Source organism: Eptatretus burgeri, chromosome 18 (genome assembly GCF_056783735.1).
Source record: "Eptatretus burgeri isolate ZD-2024b chromosome 18, Ebu_testis_v1, whole genome shotgun sequence".
NCBI classification, from domain to species: domain Eukaryota; kingdom Metazoa; phylum Chordata; class Myxini; order Myxiniformes; family Myxinidae; genus Eptatretus; species Eptatretus burgeri.
Genome location: NC_140978.1, coordinates 15,069,649 through 15,085,981, shown reverse-complemented (window position 1 = coordinate 15,085,981; position 16,333 = coordinate 15,069,649).

The window sequence follows — 16,333 nt, the reverse complement described above, 5'->3', positions numbered from 1 at the left end:
CATGTCGCCATGAATACGTCCGAATCTTTAAAAAAAAAAAACATCAAAAGTTCAACGTAAGCCAGCGTTTTTCATAAATTTTAATACGTTGCCATCGCTGGCTAAAACGTCAAGGTGTGACTGGGCCTTTAATAGCCTGATTCATTCATCGGCTTGGCGGCTCTTCGGTTCTCCAGTTTTTTTTTCAAATAAATTTCAAAGATCTTCAATGAAACCGCTGAATTGATCAATACCAAATATGAGAAATTCATATATTGACTGGAGTCCTTCAAGTTTGCGCAGGAGAAGTATCTCTGTTAAGGAAAATGGCCAGCACAAGCCAATCAAAATTCAACATTTTTCAACATGGAGAAGTTGATGGATTTTGATGGAGAAAACTGCAATGTATAGGATATCGGCCAAAGTGATTATGATTTGAATACTCGTGGCTATATCAAGTGAATATTTCCTTCACAACTAAGAACGCATCTATAGCAACTGAGGAAAACACAAATTCCGCCAAGAAAACCCACTTTTTAGAGGTACATTGGTATTCCAGGTTCAAAAATGCTACATTTTAAGGTGTCTCGTTTTTTTTGTCTTCCAAACCCAAAAGTTTCTACTTGGAAGCCTTGATAATTACAGGCGGACCCTGACATTCACGGGGAATAGGTTCCTGTAAAATGCCGGAAATGTCGAATCTGTGAATATTGGGTCATTGTTTCAATGGGAAAAATGGGGACAGGTTCCCGTTGGTTCATGATTCAGAGGGATAATCAAAAATTCCGTGAATATGCCCACACAAAAACCGTGAATACGTGAAGCACAGGGCCGTGAATGTAAAAGCAGGTTAGAAAAAACTGCGAATATGCTTGCAATAACCTGAATATGCCAGCGAAAAACCATGAAGACGCCAGCGAAAAAGCGAAAAAAATACACGAATATACGTAGCGCAGGGTCGCAAATGTAGAAGCAGGTCACATTTTAGGAACCGCAAATACACGAAGTCTGCAAATAGTGGAAGCGTGAATGTCGGGGTCTGATAGTACCAGCAAATTGAGTTATTATTACCCAGTGCAAGAAGAGAAAAGCGGGAGTAGGGTAAGAATACTGATTCTGGCTCACTTTTCCCCATGTAAATGAATGGGGGATTTTCAGCGATTCATATTTTTTTCCTTAAAAATAAACCCCCTTTTTATCCCAAGGTATATTTATTTGTCTCCCCTTTTAACTTGGAGGTTGAACCTCATTGAATTGAACACCTGGGGGTTGAACAGCTCACTCATTGAACCTATAAAGATTTGTTCATTCTCAAATTCCTTCAATAGTTTAATTTTCTTTGCACAATAATCCCCATCTAAAATATTGACAAACAAAACATTTGAATCTTTATATTTTTTAAGATACCCCATTTGTGCCATTACGAAATGATAAACTTCTCTTAATGCTCTCATCTGACCACCTCCTGAGCCACAGGTTATTTTTTGTTAAGCCCCGCCCACTTTTCTTTAAGCCCCGCCCACTTTCCACAAGGTATTCAATAAGCCCCGCCCATTTTTCTTTAAACCCCGCCCACTTTTGCTAAGCCCCGCCCACTTTTGCTAAGCTCCGCCCACTTTTCAAAATGTATTTTTCTAAGCCACGCCCACTTTTCCTAAGCCCCGCCCATTTTTGCTAAGCTCCGCCCACTTTTCATAAGGTATTTTTTTCTAAGCCACGCCCACTTTTCCTAAGCCCCGCCCACTTTTGCTAAGCTCCACCCACTTTTCATAAGGTATTTTTCTAAGTCACGCCCACTTTTCCTAAGCCCCGCCCATTTTTGCTAAGCTCCGCCCACTTTTCAAAAGGTATTTTTCTAAGCCACGCCCACTTTTCCTAAGCTCCGCCTACTTTTGCTAAGCCCCGCCCACTCTTACATCATTTCCAGTTCATCTCTGACTCACAAAGAAATCACTAGAAAATTACAGGATGTTATGGTTTTGAAAAATTTCCCAATGAAGGCTTGCCTAGGCTTGCCCAGGGAATTTCCAAAGGAAACCACACCCACCAGTCTTTCTCTATAAAAGCTTCAAACCCAGGCTCCATTTTAAACATTTGTTTTTGCTGGCAATGGTGTTCTGTGTGCTTGTCTCGAACTCTCTGTCTTCTATGGAACTAAACCTTCAAGTTGATGAACTGGATTCAAACCTCTTATCTATTGAGGTAAGATTTTTTATTTTCCTATTTTCAAACTTTGATTGAAGCATACTCATTTAATAATTAAATAACTTAATTAATACATTATTATTTTCTCTCACAGGAAATTGTGTCTGAAATACGAAATGAAAATACTGCTTTTGCTACAACTTGGGGCGAAATTGTTGGCTTGGTTGAAGACCTTATGAGCGACCAAGACCCACAGAACGAGTTCGTCCTTGATGACCCAACCAAAGAGTTATACCTTGGAGACCAGCAAAATCCTGAAAAAGAGTTTTACAGCAATAGTACTCATTGTGAGTTATCAAGACATTACCCACTGAACAAGTTATACCTTGATGAGCCAGAATACAAGTTTTACCTTAGAGACTCACAAATTTTGAAAAAATCAGTAAATGAGTTCTGCCTTGATGGTTTAAATAACTACCTTGGAGACTCAGGAAAAGGGTTCTGCCAAGATGGTTCTAAATATGGGGCCTACCTTGGAGACTCACAAATTTTGAAAAAATCAGTAAATGAGTTCTGCCTTGATGGTTTAAATAACTACCTTGGAGACTCAGGAAAAGGGTTCTGCCAAGATGGTTCTAAATATGGGGCCTACCTTGGAGACTCACAAATTTTGAAAAAATCAGTAAATGAGTTCTGCCTTGATGGTTTAAATAACTACCTTGGAGACTCAGGAAAAGGGTTCTGCCAAGATGGTTCTAAATATGGGGCCTACCTTGGAGACTCACAAATTTTGAAAAAATCAGTAAATGAGTTCTGCCTTGATGGTTTAAATAACTACCTTGGAGACTCAGGAAAAGGGTTCTGCCAAGATGGTTCTAAATATGGGGCCTACCTTGGAGACTCACAAATTTTGAAAAAATCAGTAAATGAGTTCTGCCTTGATGGTTTAAGTAACTACCTTGGAGACTCAGGAAAAGGGTTCTGCCAAGATGGTTCTAAATATGGGGCCTACCTTGAAGACTCACAAATTTTGAAAAAATCAGTAAATGAGTTCTGCCTTGATGGTTTAAATAACTACCTTGGAGACTCAGGAAAAGGGTTCTGCCAAGATGGTTCTAAATATGGGTCCTACCTTGGAGACTCACAAATTTTGAAAAAATCAGTAAATGAGTTATCCTTAAGAGACTTTGTAAGTTGGTTTTACTTTGAATACTTGAAATGTGGGTTCTGGATTGATAACTCACAATGTGATACATATCTTGGAAACTCAACGGGAATGTGGTTATACCTTGAAGACTTGGAAAGTTGGGTTTATGTTGGACACTTGAAACTTTTTTGGGGGTATTTATTTATTTATTTATTTAATTATTTAATTATTTATTTATTTAATTATTTAATTATTTATTTAATTATTTATTTAATTATTTATTTAATTATTTATTTAATTATTTATTTATTTATTTATTTAATTATTTATTTATTTATTTATTTATTTATTTATTTATTTATTTATTTATTTATATATATATATTTATATTTATATATATATATATATATATATATATATATATATATATATATATATATATATATATATATATATATATATATATATATATATATATATATATATATATATATATATATATATATATATATATATATATATATATATATATATTTTGGAGACTTTTGGAGTTGCTATCACTCTTTGGGATCTAAACCTATCGATGTAGTTCTTTGTCGGATGGTGCTTGATGGGAGCAAGATCAAGAAAGTTCTGGGAAGAAAGTGCAGGCTTACTCCCCCTTTTTACGTCATCAAACCTGAAAGCCTTAAAAGACAGAATTGGAAGAAGAGAAAAAAACAAAAAATATACATTGTTCGTTCTGGGAAGAAAGTGCAGGCTTACTCCCCCTTTCTACGTCATCAAACCTGAAAGCCTTAAAAGACAGAATTGGAAGAAGAAAAAAAAACGTAAAAATATATATATATATATAGGTGGAAATCTCATTTTGAAAAAGACATTGTGTTGGGCGAGGATTGAGTTGGGGTTGAGATTTTGAATGTGAGGGTTGGGGTTGAGATTTTGAATGTGAGGGTTGGGACACACACACATACACATCAACAAACAAAAGTTAAGCCTTGACTATTCAGTTGAGGATTCTGTGTTTGGGGTTCACAGATCTAAGAACGTCCACCCCTTGACACACATTATATACTGTTATACACCTCGGACTTGGCCCTCGAGTGTCCACAACGGTGTATAGTAGGAGGGAGTGAAGCGCCAACCTATTGCTCCCATTGCACACACACACACACACACACACACAAACAAAAGTTAAGCCTTGACTATTCAGTTGAGGATTCTGTGTTTGGGGTTCACAGATCTAAGAACGTCCCCCTTGACACACATTATATACTGTAATACACCTCGGACTTGTCCCTCTAGTGTCCACAAAGGTGTATTATCTGCTTAGTTTTGTCTTTTGTAATTCCTGTGAATAAAATGAACCTAAAATCTCTTCCCCTTCCAAATCATATATTTTATAAGTCCAAGGAACTGTATCTATTACATCAACAATTTTAAAAAGTTCTTTCGTCCATCGTTCAGTAAAACCCTTTTCAAAATGAGATTTCCACCTATATATTCTTACGATATCACCAACTTTGAACTTAGGTTTTCTGACATTAATCTCTTTTTCATATTTTAATTTTGTAAATGTTTCTGATGGCTTCATATTCGTTGACGTGTGAATCGTGTCATTATACTTATCCACAATATCCTGAATAAAAGATGACCATTGTTGTGAACCGAGTTGTGTGAATTTTTTATATAGTCTCTCTTTTAAGGTACGATTAAAACGTTCAACAACAACTGCCTTCCCTTCATTAAAGGTACTGTATAATGTAATACTGTTATTTTTTAGAAAATTCATAAATGTCTTGTTATAAAACTCTCTACCCTCATCAGTCCACAATTTTTTAGGTTTTCTCTTACTTTTATTAAATATCTGTTGAAAAGCTAACATAAGAGTATTACCTGTTTTGTTTTTTAAAGGGACAACCCACGCATATCTACTCCTCAAATTAATAACGGTTAAAGCATACTTGTACCCCTTATCATTATTGAGTTCAATCAAATCAGCAGACCAGATATAATCAACTTCCTTGGAATAAACTTTCCTTCTCTGAAACTTTGTGAATATTGGTTTATGTAATTCATCAGCTAATTGCTCTTCAGTCTTAATGGCATCATTAGAGCCTATAAGTTTTTTGAATTTCCAAGTCCAAGTTTCAATTTAGCACTAATCATCTTCTTCACGATGAACCTATCAACTTTTTCTCTCAAGGTTGGATTTTGTATCAGAGACAAATTATACAACATTTCTCTATCGGCTTCATGCTTTTCTTCCAACGTTGTGGTATTCCCATAATCAATATCGTGTCTCATGCACACTTCATCAACTCCATTGATTGGTTTACTCCAGGATTTAGGATTGTCTGCCTCATCTAATCTTTTATCCAAGTTTGTGCCTGGACCACAGAAAGAATACCCTGGAAGATGTAATTCCCCTGGTATTCCAGTAGTTGTAAATTTACTTCCTGATAAAAACTTTTGTATATCTCCTCCGAGTTTGTGTTTGGAGATAAATTGATTTTTTTGAACCACACACCGAACATATACCTTTTTGTATAACCCTGTTATTTTTACTTTTAATATATGAAATATTTTTAGTATTAGTTTTCTTTTTACATTTGAGACAATAACTCATTTATTTATGAGAAAAATTTCTGCAGAGTGCAAAAACCTTTTTAGTTTCCAAAATGCACATTTGAATCTTAATTTTTAAAACATAAAGAATCCTTAGAAATGCCTTCACTCTCTCCTCCATTTATTTAAGAAAAAACTTGAATTAAAATGAATAGCTTGACGATGCTAATAGTTTTGTTGAAAGTATTGCAAATAGACTTGTTAATTCTTTGTATTCCTTCCTGGTGGGTTGAGTTATTTTCTGTAATACCTCTATTCTTTTTTGAATCTCACTGGTTTCCATATTTTGATATTTATTCATTCTCTCTCTTTCCTCCCTCTCTCTCTTCTCTCTTTCCTCCCTCTCTCTCTTCTCTTTTTCCTCCTTCTCTTTCTTCTCTCTTTCCTCCTTCTCTCTCTTCTCCCTCTCTCTCTTCTCTCTTTCCTCCCTCTCTCTATTCTCTCTTTCCTCCTTCTCTCTCTCCTCCTTCTCCTTTTCCTCCTCTTCCCTCTCTTCTTCAACTCCTTCCTCATCCCTTACTATACTTGAATCGTTTACACCCCATAGAATATTATATATATATTCATCAGGATTTCTTGTTATTCCTGTATCCAAAATAATTTTTTTTTACAACAGGAAACCAATAAAATTTCTTTTGAATTTCTAAAAGAGCCTTACCTTTTCTTAACCTTATAATTTTTTCATTATTTAACATTCTAATTAAATCTAAAGTTGTCGGTTTATCAACATCAGCATAATGCCAATCTTTTATTGAAAATACCTCATTCTTATGTTGTAGAACATATTTATTAAAATACCGAATACCCTTTTCTTGAAGGTATGCTTGGACACAGAAATGATAATTTTCTTGAAGCCTTCTTGCTGTCATTTATGTATTAGAAATATATGTTAGAATAATATTATGGCACGAAACACCTCCCCATCTTCCCATAGTTAAATCATTTTGTATTTCCTTACTTATTATATATAATCCTGTTTTTTCTGTTTTCATGAGATAAACAAGGGCAAAACCATTATTATATTTACCCTTATTAAATTATTTTATTTGTTGTTTACTAATCGTGGCTCCACAAAACTCATTCTCGATACCAAGTGGATAATATTCTTCCTTACGAGACTGATTTAATTGTTCCAGGTCTTCGAGGTTAATTTTAAATGACCAATTATACCCTAAATCATTCATATCATACCCCATTGTTCTATTCTCATACAAACGATACGCCCTTCTTTATAAAAATTTATTTTAATTCGAACTGTGAATTCTGTATGACCTGGAGATAATATCAACACTTCTGTATCTTTAGAATACACAGCCGTTTTATTTAAGTATATATATTGTGATAAATCGCTTAATCTCACCAAGTCATTCGCATCAGTCGGGCTTGGATAATTTTTTAATTTATAAGCATTTTTCATGTTAATATTTTTGTTTATATTATATTTATGTCGTTCAGCCTGTGCCTTTGTGTAATAATTTGATAAATCAATATCCAGTTCTTGAGATACACCAAAGATAGAACCATCTTTACCAACATAAGTCATTTATATTAGATTAAAAATAATATCATAAAATTTTTTATTTTTGTTGAGTTGAAATAACACATATAGACATAATTGACCACAACACTTGGAATTTAATTCTTGGACTTGAAATGTTTGATAAACACCATTCTGTAAGAATTTTATGACTTCAAAAGGTGGTGGAAGACCAAAACTATCAAAATAATATTTGTCTTGACTATTAAAAATACAAACCCAATGAGAACCGTTCCCATCATTATCTTCTAAGTTCATAATAATATTCTTTGTATGTTTCGACACATTTGTTAATTCATCTCTCATACAAATAACCACATTATGAATTTTTAATTTCTTACAATATTTGGCAAGTTGTAAATTTGATGTTGTATTCTTTCCAAATTCTTTCAACCACTCATCAATGCTCATTTATTTATTAGAAAGATATAATCCATTACCTCTTTTCGTTAATTTTACACCTGCTTGTGCTATAGAAGAAAGCATATCTCCAACTAACAATCTCGCTTTATCAGGCAGACCTTCAAGTTTTTCAGCAAAATCTACAATTACACCACTTCCACTAATTTGTTTCTCCAACTCTTTGTTATGTCTTTCCAATTCTTTTTGAGCCTGGAGTTGAGCCTTCCTTTCGTTGGCAGTTTTGACCGCTGTTGAAATACCACCAGTCAATGCTCCAACCGCACTTAAACCAGCAAATAAAGGAATTAGAAATGGGAGAAATCCTCCACTCGTCTCTCTTATTGAATATTTTTTCAACATTGGTTTTGTCATTTTAATTTTAAGTGAGCCAGTGTCATTCAAGATTTTAACCTGTTCTCTTGTGAGCAAAACATCAATTCTTACTGCTCCTTTTCTCTGAATTGTATTAACGTTAATCGTACAAGGCTTTTGATTTTGAACACAAGATGATAGTTTATGAAGATTGATTTGATTAACATATACCCCAGTTGGTACTTTGCCACTCATTTATTTAACAAAAAAATTATGTGAGACTAATCATCACACCATTATCTGTATTAATCTGCAATTCTATTTCTTCCAAAAGCAAACAATATGTATCAACTTCTTCACTCTCTCCTCTTTCAATGTATAGGGAAGTATCCACTCGATTAGACTTTATAGTTTCTTTTTGAGCGCTCAGGTCAAACGTATAGATTGTATACAAACTTTTAAATGCTGTCATATCCAAAATAGGTTCTTTATTTCCATTACTTTCACACACCTTTTGGTAAGACTTGTATGCTTCAGCAAAATCATTTTTTTCCCAATTAATTTCCAATCTATCTCGTGGATAAAATGTTCCATCTAGAGAAACGCGAAGTTGTTTCACCTTAGCATTATCACTCAATGCATTATTCTTATCAGTCGCAGTATCACCATCTGGCTTTTTAAAAATCATCCACAGATATCGTGGCTTTCCTTCCAGAACACCCAAATTCCACGTGTAAGTAGTTTGATTGAGTTTAACGTGTTGACATCTTCTTTTGAGGTATGATACACTGAGTGGTTTCTTTGAGTTAAGTCTTCGATTCAACATCTCTTCTGTTTTAAGATTAGGAGTATATTCACTGATATACCAACTCATCTCCTCAATTACAAATTTATTCTGATCACCAAAAGCATTACCAACACCAAAAAGCAATCTATTTTCATTATCATTCCTTTGTAGTTGAAATCTAATTTTAAGACCATACAGAACTTTATCATAATCACAAAATCCAAATATACCTTTAAGAGGAACTGCCACAGTAAAACTATTTTCTGCTTTTGTATCATCATTATACATTCCTTTCCTTTGAATATATCCAGGGTCTGTGTTTGTTCCCGTTGACATATCAGGAATAAAACCTTCGACAGACCCCTTTCCCATTCTATCACTGAATGTATAGAGTGTAAATTTCATCATTTCAGATACAGCAGAGACATAATCAACCGCTTCAACTTCTTGTGTTCCAATATACAATCGCACACTATCAAACATTTTCCAGAAGAAATCATTTACAAGTGTAGCGTTTGTGTTATTCCCAGCCTTAGTGAATTTAAATTTACACAACAAGAAACTTTCGGAGAGATTCAAATAGGTTTGTTGATTATTTATTTCAAAACTTTTTGTACCATTTGTATTCCAGTCTGTTCCAGTTATTGCATTTACCTTGAAGTAATCTTCTTTTTTAGTGGAGTTTGAGATAATAATAGTATCATCCAAATCATAGATACTATCAATTGCTTCCATACTTGTATTTATTTAGGAAAAAGATGTTAAAACTTTTGAAACCCTGATCCAAGTATTTGAATTATTTTCTGTCGTTCTTGGGGGACAACTGAGTTTTACCTTTCTTAATTTCTTTTATTGCTTGTAATTTATGAGATTCTTTCTGAGCATCTTTTATACTCTTTACAGCACCTGCTACATTTCCCACAGCAGAAGCAGTTGAACCAATTAGGTCTTTATGTTTAAGAATAGTTGAACCAATACCCATGAGAGTATCAATTATCCCATCTCCTCTAAATTGATGTCCGACACCCCTTTGTCTCTTAGGTTTATAGTATCCTCTACCAAGATACATACCTTCACCCTTGTAGTACGGGGAAAGGAACATCCCATCCCCTGTAATTATTTTATATTTTCCCAACTCGTGCTTCCTCACAATAACCATCGTATTTATTTATTGAAAAACTTCACGTAGGTGAATTCTGATGGATATAACTTCTCCATTAAAAGAGATCACACGATTATCTTGGTCGGTTATCCTAAAATTTACTCTGTGTATGGTTTTTCCTGACACAGGTAGATAAACCAAATTTTTAGGTTCCATATTGAATTTATAACCAATTGGGGTTGAGTATGCGCTGAATGAAAATATTGTATTTGTTTTTAATCCATCATTATAAGCACCATCAATCAAATCACAGTGAATTAACACCGAATTTATTCCTGAGGATATTTGAATGACATTATCACTGTAAAACGTCCCATTAGTTTCAATCTTTTTTGAGGAGAAACCTAATAACTCTCTAAATGAATTATCAATTGTGAAATCAACCTTGTAGTTATTTTTAACTTTAATCGTTGATTTTGAAGTATGTTTTTGAATGTTTATAACAATATTTTTTGGTTCATCACCCTGTTCTTTCATAAGACGAGCAATTTCGGAAGATATTTGAGAAATCTCGTATGCTACGGGAGAGACTGTTATCGTTTTGTATCCACTTCCCGGATTATAACTAAACTTGTCATTTTTCTCGGTTATATTAAATAAGGTATTATAAGTCTCCATGGACAATAAAGATGCCTCATATTCTTTTGTTGTGTCAAGTTGTAGTGGGTATGGGAATGAAGATGTGTGGTCGCTTGTTGTGAAATTAAAACTCAGGATTGTGCTTCTCATCTTATTTAATACGAGATAAAATGTCTTTATATTGAGATTTATTAATTATTTTCATGTTCATCAACTGGTCTAAAATGGCTGATGCTTCATTAAAACAATTGTTATTTCCAGCCTTCTTACTGCCGAACAACAATAACAGTCTATTAACTAATTGCGATGGGTCATTTGGAAGAAAACTAATACCTGAACCAAGGATACTTAAAGCCTGAATAATGTGTTTCTCCTTCTCATTCTTCCTACTTTTACCAGAAAGAATAACCTTATAATTTAGAGTGTTCAGCAAATCAATATATACTCTATCATCATTATTTTCCATATCCAATGGTTTATCAATATACTTTGATTCATCCCTCACAGTTGAACCTTGTCTTCCATCTTTTGTGAGAAGAAACATTAATCTCGGAGTTAGTTTAACAGGGGTTGAGCAGAACTTAAGAACCTTAATTCATCATTAAATATCAATACCTTTTCTTGAACAAGATGAAATATTGCTGGTTGTTCTGTTGGAATGAGTCCTGCTTTGGTTTTTGAATCCGCTGAATATTCATTGTTTTGAACAGCATTCACAATATAATCATTAGGTTGATTAATCTCTTCCAGTTGTTGAAATAAACCTTCATCATCATATTCTAATTCTCCTAAATGCTCTAATTCTTCCTCCATCATTTGACTGAAATCTTTTAACATTTGAAGCTTTCTAGGAGTATATTCTACTGTGGGAACTGTGGAAACATCTTTCATTTTTTCTTGGGAAGTTTTTAAAAGTGGTTTAAAAAATTTCTCTTGTTTTTTTCAAATGCTTCTTCGCCCGTTAGTTTCTGTCTGCGTTTCTTCTTTATGTCTTCCTGTTGTTTTACAACTTTTGAAACCAACTCTTGATGTTCCTTAAATCTTCTTGCTCTTTCTTTTGTATCCATTTATTTATTGTAAAATATCATTTAATGAATTGTAAAGATCAACAGGGAAATTTTCCTTTTCTTCATCATTCAAGTAGATGTGTTCAAATAAATCCTTTTCTTTAAATATTTCATCAAATTCTTTATTAACATTAATGCGAGTTGTAATTTCTTCTTCACTAATCCTTGCATCTCTGCTTTTCATACGTTTGTGTTGAGTTTCTTCATCAACATCAAAACCGAATGATAAAATCTTCACTCCGCTCAGATATTTAATAATTTGTCTCGTTCCTTCTGGATTAGTTTCTAATATCCCAACACCACCAGATTTTAGTTTCTTTAACTCACTCTTACAATGTGAATATTTTGTTGTACCAAGAGAAACCTCCTCAAATATTTGTCCTTCATTCCTCAATCGCATATGTTCCTCCACTGAAATATAGTGATAATCTTCACCTTTTACTTCTCCAGGTCTTATTGCTCTAGTTGTTGTTGTTGATACAATGCGTATCACGGGGTGTTTTTTAAGTAAATTTACAATATTCTCATTTGTACTACACAAGAACCTTGATTTATGAAAGTTTTTTCCAGAAGCAGATTTACCCACAAGATTTATAATAATAGTTGTCATTTATATATGTAATTGTTTATAAAACAAAAAATATATCCCTTAATATCTCATCTTGTTTCACAACAATATATTTATATTTTTCAGTCGTGTGCTTCATATAATCCTCAAATTTCTTTTTACTACATAATGTAGAACAATTATCTCTCCAAAAATTATTGATATCTATTGAATTTAACTTGAATAAAATAAAAGTATTAGCATTGTTTCTGATGGAACGACGAGGAAGTTGAAAGTACGATTGACTAAGATAAATACAATTACAAGAAGAATGTCTCCCTCTTGTGTAGTAGCTGTCCATTACCGTTTGGTTTCTCTCATTAACACAATCATCAAAGATAACGAGGTTCTTTTTTGATTTATCCAAATCTTGGGGAGACGGTATATCATCCGTATTATCACTAAGAATACAAGTTATAAGATTTGATTTCTTTTTACATCTCTGTGTATCACAAAATAGTTGAATTATATCTTCAATGTTATAATCATTTAGGTTTTTTTGACGTTTAAATAAACCTATTATATCTTCTTTTTGAAGACCAGCATTAAAACCTTGTGAGAGTAGTTGATACTCTGGTTGAAAACTCGACTTTGTGAAAATTATTAAATTATCATAATCTAAAAAGTTGGGAGTGAGGAGCATTTTTAAAAGTAAGCAGGTTTTTCCACATCCACTTGAACCAACTATGAGACATCTTAATGAATTTGGGAGATTTTTATGGTTGTTAAATTTTATCTTATTTTCCCAAATAGGTAAAAAATCATTCATTTATATATTTGAAAAACAGGTTATTTAATTTATTATTGGCTTTTTTAGAAACTCTATATTTTATCCTAAGTTCAGGTTTAATTTCAAGATAATCCATTATTTTATTTATACAATATCTTGTGTTGATATTTCCCTGAAAATTACATCCATGAATAATATACAACAACAATCCTTTGAACATTTCTCTTATACGTTCAGTTTCTTCCCTTGTAAGGAAAGGTGTGTTATCATCCTCATACTTTACATTCATTTCTCTAATCAATCTTGTAAAGTAATTCATTTTTGGTGTAAATCTAAAAGAATTATTTTCCTTTTTATATTTTTTATTATCATTAATTAGAAGATAATCACAGAATATACATTGTTTATAGGCTTTTGACTCTGTGTTTAATCCCAGTCTTTCACACGCAGGACAATTCTCAAATTTGTCATATGGAGAATCAGGAAAGTCTAGCATATTTATAAAGTAAAACTTTACTTAAACTGAAATTCATCTATACTTTCAGTTGTATATTACCATCGATATCGATATACTTTTTTTCATTATCAGATTCAACGACAACATTTTTTATATTAAAGGTAATTTTAAAATTATCGTTAACTACTATTGAACGAAATGTCATTTCACCTGATATATTAACATCCTTTATTTCATCAAGATTTACATCTTTAGGGTTGTTGAAAAAAATACAAATTTCTCCTTGCATATTACAGATGGTCTTATCTTTTCTTTCTAAAGCTTCATCCATAAGGTTTTTGTTCATTGATACTTTTTCTTGTTTCATTGCTTTTTCTAGTTTTGAATATATTACTAGAAGGAGAGGAGAAACTTTTGTTAGAGATACTTTAATTGATGTTCTACCAGGTATACTAAAAGCCCTTCCACTGAAGGAAATTGAAGAACTCATATTATTTACCATAATAGTTTTTATCCAATAGTTGTTATATTTATCTTTGTTCAATTTTACATCCTTGACATATTTCTCAGTATCTTTAACAGATGAAGAGATTGATTGAAACTTGTCTTTTGTGTCTTGAAACATTGTATTTATTAAGTGAAAAAGTTGGAGGATAAAATGTTTTTAAGCACAGATTCACCTATAAATTAAACGAAATTTTCATCAAGAAAATTTTAGTTTAAGAAAAGTTTTATTCTATAAATATGGTGAATACAACGTACTGCGATGTTTGTAATCACGAATATAAACATTATAGAAAACACCTCCGAACCAACAAACACACATTTAATCTGTTTCATAAAATATCTCCTCTTGAGTTGGAAAGAAAACATTGTGATATCTGTTCAAAGGATGTTTTGAAGAGTAGTTATAATAAACATCTTCAATCACAAAAACACAAGAAAAATGAGTTTAAAGTAAAGGGAGACTATTATATTGAAAACACTGATGGGGCATTTAAAGGGCATATAAAAATAAGGATTTTTCAATTTGGAGAACCCGGTCCATCATCAATAGCTGAATCAATTGAAATAGTGAAACCCGATGTTGAAAAATTTATTAAAAAGACATTAAAAGAAATGAAAACTTTAAAGTTTTATATGGGAGTGAAAATGAATATGAAAAGACAAGATGAAGAACAAACTCCTTATATGAGAACAGATCTTCATTTTATAACATCATTTCAAGATTTTTTGAATAGTGGGGTTTATGAAGAACTATCAAGACAAGAGGAGGATGTTGATAATACAGTGGTAGGAAGTGGATTCAATATTAAAAAAATCATCTTTTTAGATATACACATTCTAAAATCAAACCCTCTTAAAGCTTCTTCTTATATTGAATTACCAAAAGAAATAAAACTAAAGAAGGCAGTTGTTAATATTAAGAACAATGATAATAAATGTTTTCTCTGGTCTGTTCTTGCTCACTTACATCCACCAAAATGTAATTCAGAAAGAGTAAAACAATATATGAAATATGAGAATACCTTGGACATTAAAGATTTTAAATTCCCAATGCCACTAACAGATATTCCTAAATTTGAGAAAAAGAATAATCTTTCTATTAATGTATATGGATTAACGGATACAAACAAAGTTCAAATATTAAAAATTTCAAACAACTATAAAAATGAAGAAACACACATTGACCTTTTATATTTTAGTGTTGGAAAGAATTCACATTACACATACATCAATAATTTATCAAGATTAATCTCTTCTCAGGTATTCAGAACAGCAAACAAAATATATCCTTGTAAGCGATGTCTTAATTCATTTCATACAAAAGAACGATTAGAACAACATTCAAAATATTGTAGTAATCATAAATCAGCTGTAATTACAATGCCTAAACCTGGTGAAAAGATTTATTTTGAAGATTATAATAAATCTATCATGCACCCATTTGTGATATACGCTGATTTTGAATGTATCCTTAAAAAGATAAATACTGCTTCTCCTAATCCAAAAGAACCATATACAAATAAATATCAAAAACATATTCCTTGTGGTTTCTGTTATTATATCAAATCATCTGTTGGAGAAAAGTATAACAAACTTGAACATTATCGTGGAAAAAATGCTTCACAAGAGTTTGTAAAACGATTAGAAAAGGATTGTATAAGACTCACTAAATTAATGAAAGAAACAAATGAACCGATGAAATTAACCAAAGAAGAAAAATTAGAATTTAGAATGAACAATATCTGTCATATTTGTGAGGGGGAAATTAAGGAGTCTAAAGTTAGAGACCATTGTCATCTTACTGGTAAATATAGAGGTCCCGCTCATTCCTGTTGTAATCTTAATTATAAATTACCTTCTTTTATTCCAGTCTTTCTTCACAACAGCGCCAACTATGATACACATCTATTTATAAATGAACTTTCAAAAACACCAGGGAATATTTCTGCTATAACAAACACAAGTCAAAAGTATATTTCATTTTCAAAAATGATATTCACAAAACCTTTAACTCGTATTAGGTTTTTAGATTCTTACAAGTTTATGGGAACACCACTAGCCTACCTCGCATCAAATCTAAGCTCCACGGACTCTTTTCCAAATCTTAATTCATTCTTTCCAAAAGAGGAAATTCTCACTAAAGAGGAAATTCAGATTAAAGAGAGAATTCAAAGTAAAGAGGAAACTCTAATTAATGAAGAAATTCTAACTGAAGATGAAATTCTAATTATAAAGAAAATTCGAACTAAAGAGGAAATTCAGATTAAAGATGAAATTCTGATTAAAG